The sequence below is a fragment of the Orycteropus afer genome, unplaced genomic scaffold, assembly GCF_000298275.1.
Source record: "Orycteropus afer afer isolate SDZICR_OR568_19922 unplaced genomic scaffold, OryAfe1.0 scaffold00036, whole genome shotgun sequence".
Classification (NCBI taxonomy): Eukaryota; Metazoa; Chordata; class Mammalia; order Tubulidentata; family Orycteropodidae; genus Orycteropus; species Orycteropus afer.
Window position 1 is genome coordinate 8,465,003 of NW_006921623.1, and position 6,942 is coordinate 8,471,944.

Consider the following 6,942-nt stretch of genomic DNA (forward strand, 5'->3'; position numbering starts at 1 on the left):
CACTCCTCGGAAGGAAGATGGGGCAATCTACTTCTGTAGTGATACTGCCTCGGAAACCCAAGGAGGGGTCGCTATGAGTCGGGTTCGACTCGACGGCACATAACAACAACAACAACCAAATAACAAAACATCACAAGTTGTGGGTGGCTTGCTAAACCACAGAAATTTATCGTCTTACAGTTCTGGAGACTCATAGCACAAAATCAGGGTGTCTACAGGGCCATGTTCTCCCTGAAGGCTACAGGGGAAGAGGCATTCTGGTCTCTTCCAATTTCTGGTAGCAATGGGCATTTCTTGGCATTCCTTAACTTGTGGAGATCTAGTCAGCTGGGAGACAGGGGCCAGATTTTGGATTCCTGCAATGCCTTCACATAGTTATAGGAATTGAATTGTAGAGTGTATGAATGTCAGTACTGGCAAGCAGCATTTGAATCACCTGTTCCAGCTTTACAGATGAGAAAACTGAGGTTAATGACTTACCCCAGGCAGAAGTAGAGCCTGGATCAGAAGCCAAGCTTAGTTTTTCTATTCCTTACCATGTACCTCAGAAGAAAGGCCTGGCAAGCTACTTCTAAAAACTCAGCAATTAAAAAGCCTATGAACACAGTTCTGCTCTATCACACATGGGGTTGCCATGAGTCAGAGTGCCAGACACTCTACCTTGCACCACCTTGTGCTTCTTATGTCTCCTGGACACATCATGCTCTTTCCTCCTCGGTGCCTTTCCTTGGGCTTATTATCCTTTTGTATGGAACGTACCTCTTCCTTTCTCCACAGATGAATACTTTTCATCCATCAAGACCCTGTGAAGCCTTCCTGACTCCCTAGGCTAACTGTGTTGCTTCCTTCTCTGTGATCTCTTCGTGGTTATATATGCTTTGTATCTGCATAGTCAGATACAATAGCCCCTTGCCAATGCACATGACTCTTGTGCACTCAAAATGTTTCCAGTGCCACATGTTGAAGTGATAATATTCTGGATTTATTGAGCTAAATAAATTTGTTATTAAAATTAATTTTGGCTATCTCTTTTCTACTATTTTAAAATGTGACTACTAGAAAATTTTAAATTCTACTTGTGGTTCATGTTATATTTCTGGACAAGACTGGTGATATCTGTCATACTGTATTGCAACTAAGGAGCTCTGGTAGTGTATTGCCTAAGGCATTTGACTGCTAACCAGAAGGCTGGCAGTTCAAACCCACCAGCCACTCCTGGGAAGGAAGACTAGACAATCTACTTCCATAAAGATTTACTGCCTTTGAAACCCAAAGGGGGTCACTATGAGTAAGAATGGACTCAATGGCAGCAAGTTTGTTTTTACAACTATTTGAATACATGTCTGCCTTCTGCACTACAGTATGAACTCCTCCACCATAGGGCAAATTCTCTCTCTTCTCTTTGTCCAAAAGCTCTTGAAAAGGACCCAGTTCATAATAGAATTCTCTCTCCAAAAGTGTGCTGAATAGATGAATGAGCTCTACAAGAGACACGTAAAGAGAATTGTTGTGGACAGGGAAGAATCTGATTGATGGAAAAAGGGGAAGGTCAAAGGAAGTAGTTTTATAGGAAAAGAAGTGTGAATAATGCAGGGAGTCCTGAAATCATGGGAAGTAGGCAGAGAATGTGAAGTGAGTGGTTTGCCTGGAATGCAGGGCTTTGGTAAATAAGTATGCAAAGGTCTATGAGGGACAAACTGGGAAGGGCCTTTCAATGCCAGAATGAAGGATCTAAACATCATTCTGTAAACAACGGTGAGTCATTGAAGATTTGTGAGCAGGAAGTAGCTGCCATCATCATATATAACACAATGGTCACAAATAATGGTAACATGTAGTTTCACTGGCTTTCTAATGGTTGTCAGTATGACTTACTTGCATTTATGCATTTGTTTTATTCACTTGCATGCTTGAGACCTATAACTCCAATTTCAGAATTCCCAAGGTGAATCACTGCTTGTATTCCCATTCTTCATCTCAAATATCTTAAGCTCAAGTCTTTTTCAGGGAAGGGAGAAAACCCAGTTCCCATGAGGATTTTCCATGCTGAAGTTTATTTCTTGTTCCCTGGGAGGTGACTGGGGGAGCCCTAGGGAACCAGGCTAGAGGATTCAGGAGTTTTTTTTAGGCTGTGGACTCAGAGCTTTTGTTCTTTTGAACACAACTGCTTTGGAAACAAGTGAGGAGTTGGCCACAGCACCCAGCTCCAGGCTTTGATCTGGGGCTGCTGGGCCCTTTGATGAATGTGTACCAGAGCCAGCCTTGGGGATAATTAAGGCTTTTTTTCATAATGAGGTCCAAATGCTCCTTAATTATATTTTTTCCCATCTTATATTTAAGAAGAGTTAACCACCTAGGTTGGTTAATCAAAACTAGTATAATATGTGGTGGGAAGAAGGAAAGAATCAGATTGAAATCTGAGCTCCCGTTCTTTATTAGCAGATGAAAGCAGAAGCCTGGGTAGTGAGGCTAAATCCAGAGACAGGATCAGGGAAGCAGCTCTTGACAGCAGACTGCAGCAGCTAATAAGCAAGTCTCCTTGGGGACACAGAGAGCCTCAGATCAGAACATAAAATCCCAGGGAGCCAGCACTGGAAGAAAGTTGAGATATTGCAGCCCCAAACTGTCATTGTGTAGATGGGAAGCCTCCAGTCCAGAGAGGAAAAGTGACTTGCACAGGATCACACTTCCTTTGTGTCGGGCAATGAGTGCTTCAAACTCTAGCTAAAATGTTCTTATTGTTGCTAACCTCCCATCATATCAGGCTCCAACCCATGGCAACTCCATACACAATGAAAGAAAATGTTGCCCAGTCCTGCAACATCGTCATGATTGGTTGAAAATCAAACTGTTATGTTCCATAGGACTTCTATTGGCTGATTCTCAGAAATAGATCACCAGGTCTTTCTTCCTACTCCACATTAACCTAGAAAGTTCTGTTGAAACCTGGTCAGCACCATAGCAACACTCAAGCCTCCACTGACAGATGGGTGGTGGCTACTAATGAGGTACATTGGCTGCAAATCAAACGCAGGTCCCCTGCAAAGAAGGCAAGAATTCTACCACTGAACCACCAGTGACCTCTCCTAGTCAAACTGATAAAGTGTTAATAGTTTCCCTTTGCATACTGCTTCACAATTTAAACAGCTCTTTCTTAGACATTCTCCCATTTAATTCTCATGAACAATCCCATGAACTAAGCCAAGCAGTATTAAGAATCTGAATATCAGAGTGTTTTAGTCATTTGCCTAAAGTCACACAGTAACCATCTAGAGTTGGGAAACATTCACAAGTTCCATATTCTTTCCATTCCATAGGCTCTTTCCTACCCTCATCATTTACTCACTCATCAAACTCTAATTGAGAGCCCAAGGTCAGGGCTTACACTGGGGGTTTTCCCCAGCACCCCCAGCCACTTTCTTCTGAGCTCTATCTGCCATCATTAAGTAATACAAATTTTTCACCCAGAACATGATCTAGTTTAAGAATCCCCTTGATAGTGTGTGAAAGAAGATTTGGTGAGGATGGAGCCTGGCAGCAGAGACTAGTAGGCTAGCAAAGCAATGCTGTGGCTTAGAGTGCAAAGCTGGCAATAAGAATCAAGGAGTTAAGCAAGACTTTGAGAGAGAATTCAAAGCAGAATGTGCATTTTGAGGAAATGAGAGCAGTTAAAAGACAGCAGAGAGAATAGAATTTCAAATTCTCACGGACTCCAGACTTTCTGGAGCCATGGAAGCTGAATAAACTCCCAAAACTATTGCCCTGAGAAAATATTTAAACCTTGAACAAAAAATATCCCCTAAAGTCTTCTTAAAACCAAGCAATAGTCTAACTTAAAAAAAAAAAAAAAAAAAAAAAGCCCAATGACACTGAGTGGATTCCAACTCTTACAGATCTTACAGCAGAATAGAACTGCCCTATAGGTTTTCCAAGGCTATAAATCTTTACAGGCATTTCCAAGGCCTCATCTTTCTCCTATAGAGCAAGCTGGTTAATTCAAACTGCTCTGGTAGCATAGTGTCTAATGCACTTGTCTGCTAACCAGAAGGCTGGTGGTTCAAACCCACGAGCCATTCCTCGGAAGGAAGGTTGGGCAATCTACTTCCGTAGTGATACTGCCTCAGAAACCCAAGGAGGGGCTGCTATGAGTTGGTCTGACTGCACGGCACATAATGACAACAATAAACAACCATTTGGTTAGCACTGAAATGCCTTAACCACCGAACCACCAGAGCTCTTTTAGTCTAACTTAGCTAGTAAAAAATGTCTGCCTTGAGCATTATGCTCTTTCAAGACCTCTCTATACAGAATCAAAGTGACAACAGCAACTAAAAAGATTAGATAAGAACCTTAGCAGGCAGTAAGTTTATGTTAGTGGGGAGGAACAACTTTGAAAGGGAGGGTGAAAACAAATGCACAACTCAAAGAATGTAATCAATGTCACTGAATTGTACATGCAGAAATGGTTGAATTTTTGCTGTGTATATGGGCAGTCCCTGGTTTACAAACAAGAGACCTTCCTAAGTGTGTCTCCAAGTTGAATTTGTAGTTAAGTCAGAGCAGGTACATACGATTGTTAATTTAAAAGCTGTATATGTAGCAAGTGAGCTGGATTATGATAAAGAATTTGTTACAGGTAGGAGTTGGTTCAATCTTTGCAAAGTTTTGCATAAAGTTAAAGAGAAAATAGGAGTGGTCTCTAAATTGGCCGTTTGTAACCTGGGGACTGCTATCTATTCCCAATAACAGCAATAGAAAGAAGTCTGAGATTTTTTAGTTTAGTTATTTGGTAGGTCCTAATGGCTAAGCACTTAACTATAAACTGAAAGGTTGACTGTTCAAACCCCCACCCCCCAAAGGAACTTCAAAAGCTAAGCCTGGCAATCTACTCAGAAAGGTCACAGCCCTGAAAACACTATGGAGCAGAAGTACTCTGCACACATGGGGTCACCACAAGTCAGAAAGGACTTAATGTCAACTAACAACAAACAACAAAAAATAGTGCTAATCAGGTTTGGTAGATGAAATAAAGAACCTGAGGTACCTGTGTGTTATTCCAGTATAAACGTAAATGCCCAGCTAATACATGCACATAGGAGTTTGGAGTTGAGGAGAGAAGGGAGGCCTGGAGTCATCAGAGTGCTGGTGACCATGGCTCCACATTGGTGGGTATGACCACTGTAGGAAAGTGTGAAAAGCAAGAAGAGGGCTGGATGGGCTCTCACTATTGGTCATTTGGTGCCTCAAAGAATAAACTAAAATCTGTGTTGAAAAGCCCTGGGGTTGGATCCAGCTCTGATCCACAACTGACCACGGGATGACACAGGATTGGGCAGTTTGTTGCATTGTGCATGGGTTCACCATGAGTCAGGGGCCAACTTGACAGGTGGCTAATAACAACAACATTTTGACTAGAGTCTAAGGGTACTCATTCCTGGTACAAAGGAAAGTGGGATCCTGTGCAAGTCACTTTTCTTCTCTGGACCAGAGGCTTCCTATCTACACATGACAGTTTAAGACTGAAATCTCTCAACTTCCTTCCACTGCTGACTCCCCATGAATTTGTGTTCTGATCCAGGCCCTACTTCTGACTCATCTGTGGTAAGTCATTAGCCTCAAGTTTCCTTATCTGTAAAAGCTAGAGCAGATGATCTAAACTCTGCCTTCCAGAACTGACATCCAACAAGTCTATGATTTGACTCAAATATGACAGTGTTGCAGGAATTCAGACTAGCCTTGTTTCCCAGCTGACTAGGTTCTGGCTGGTACTAAGGAGGCCCTGGTGGCCCCATAAAGCCACCCTGCGCAGTGCTCTCTCTTCTTTTATTGGCTTCCCTCAAACCTGCATGTGACAGGCTGCTGAGTAAAGGCCTCGATGACACTCAGAGAGTAGGAAATGACCTGTCTCCCCAGTCTCTGCTTGTCAGCACCACTCTGTCCTTTGCCTCAGGTTTTATTACTCAGTGAGTGATGTTTGCCTGGAAACAGTTTTTTTTTATGACTTATTAATAAAAAGCGAGAAGGGAGAGATGAAAGAAACAGAAGGTAAGAGAGCAGGATTGTATCTAAGTAAAACACTTTTCAAAGTGTCAAAAAGTCTTTGGGGAAATAGGAAAAATAAATGAGTCAAAGTGTAAAGTGAGTGAAAGGCAAGAAACTTTGGCTCCAGGAAATAAGTCCTCAGCAACAGCAATTTGGATGAAAAGCAAAACAAAACAAAATCTGACAAAAAAAAAAAAAAAACTAATAATAATCATTGTCATATTCCTCATCATTGTCACCTTCACACAACAGCCGATGTGGAAGTATTATTTTGAGATCAGATTGATTTGAAAAATGACCAAGTCATAAAGAACGAGGTCAGTGTTGGTGGCAGGTGGACCCAGGAAAGACAGAGTGATGGAACTGGCCCTACTGCTCCCTGTTGTTGTTAAGTGCCGTCGAGTCATTTCCGACTCATAGCGACCTCATGCACAGCAGAATGAAACACTGCCTGATCTGGTGCCAGCTCCATGATACCTGCTATACTTGAGACTATCATCACAGCCACCGTGTCAATCCATCTCGTTGAAGGCCTTCCCCTCTTTCGTCGACCCTATACCCTACCAAGCATGACATCCTTCTCCAGGGAATAGTCCCTTTTGACAACAAGACCAAAGTAGGTGAGATGAAGTCTGGCCATTCTCGCTTCCAAGGAGCATTTCAGGTGCACTTCCTCCAGGACAGACCTGTTAGTTCTTCTAGCAGTCCATGGTGCTTTCAGCATTCTTCGCCAACACCAGAACTCAAAAGCATCAACTCTTCTTCAGTCTTCCTTATTCATTGTCCAGCTCTCACATGCATACGAGATGATTGGAAATATCATGGCTTGTGTCAGGTGCACCTTAGTCCTCAAGGAGACATCCTTGCTCTTCAGTACTTGAAACAGTTCCTTCACGGTTG